The sequence below is a fragment of the Lycium barbarum genome, chromosome 1 (assembly GCF_019175385.1).
Source record: "Lycium barbarum isolate Lr01 chromosome 1, ASM1917538v2, whole genome shotgun sequence".
NCBI lineage: Eukaryota > Viridiplantae > Streptophyta > Magnoliopsida > Solanales > Solanaceae > Lycium > Lycium barbarum.
In genome coordinates this window covers 84893225-84894734 of record NC_083337.1, presented here as the reverse complement: position 1 = coordinate 84894734, position 1510 = coordinate 84893225, and positions in this window count along the sequence as shown.

The window sequence follows — 1510 nt, the reverse complement described above, 5'->3', positions numbered from 1 at the left end:
TCAAAATGACTTATGTGTATGAAACCTTCCCAATTGAAGTCGAATGGTTCCAAAACACTCATAAATGATTCTATAAGGTCTATGATTCATAATTTGAGTTCACCACCTCGATTGACCCGAGGTGGGCCCGCAGATTCCGAGACCTCCTACTATTGCTTTATTTGTCTTATATCTATACAGTGCTTAAAAGAAACTTTGGATTATTGTTCCGTTTATCAAATAATAAATGTGAAGAATCTGTATTATGCTTTGATACGTGCTATGATTCTAGAAACACGATTTGATATGATGAATCGTGCCATCCCCAAAAAGTCCATACACGTACACTATGACTAACGTCCGACTTCTTTCAACTGGTTTGTCATTTGAACTGTTCCATTCGTTAAAGAACGACCATTCTGACTATCCTGTTGAACCCCATGGTATATTTGTTATGTACGAACAATCTCAGAAATTCTGCTTGACATAATCCGTCGCAAATTACGAAAGGTACATTCTATGATTTATTGTTTGGTTTGTCTAGTGAGTCTGGATTTATATGCATATGTTTCTGCACCACTCTGTTCGTGCAAGTTATAGTATGTCTTTTCACTGAGCCCGGGCCAGGACATGATCTCGTGCGCACTCCTCTGCATTACTCACCGAGTCCCTCGTACTTGCGGGTCGGGACACGTTATTTATATATGCTTATGATATAATGATATGGGGATGGCGGCCAGGATGGCACATGATGATTATTCACCGAGACCCGCAGTAGAGGGCCGGGACACGTTATGTATACACAGTACATGATTCTGACTTGCATGATTTCACCACCGAGTCCCTTAACAAAGGGTCGGGACACGCTATTTGCATATATGATATATGATTTTGTTATACATGATTTCATCCACCGAGTCCCTTATCAGAGGGCCGGGACACGTTATATGTGTTTATATGATGTTATATGATTTGGCATGCATCATCTATGCTTTGACATTACTTTTCTGAGCTCTCGGATAAGGTATTCACCTTTTGTACTTCGGACTCTGGCTATAGCTCCGTCTGTTTTATTTCTGGATCTTCGACTCGGAGTATGATTCTGCTATCTATATCTTTGTACCTCCGGTTCTGACTGTGGTTCTGACAGTTATTATTCTGTACTCCTGTTCTTGACTATGATTTTATTTGTTACATTTCCGCTTTACATACTCGGTACATTCTCCGTACTGACCCCCTGTTCTTCGGGGGCTGCGTTACATGCCCGCAGGTACAGACGCTCCTTTTGATACGCCACCAGCTTAGGACACCTGTTCCGCTACTTGGGAGTGCTCCTGTTGATCCGGAGCTTATATTTTGGTATATATATCTTCTGTCATTTTCATCTTCTGTACATATCGTCATTTGGGGTACGGCGGGGCCCTGTCCCGTCATATGATTCCGTTATGTCTGTTAGAGGCCTGTAGACATGTTTGTGGGTTGTCACTGTTCTGGTAGGTACGTGTGAGATTGCGACTTAAGTGACCTGCCT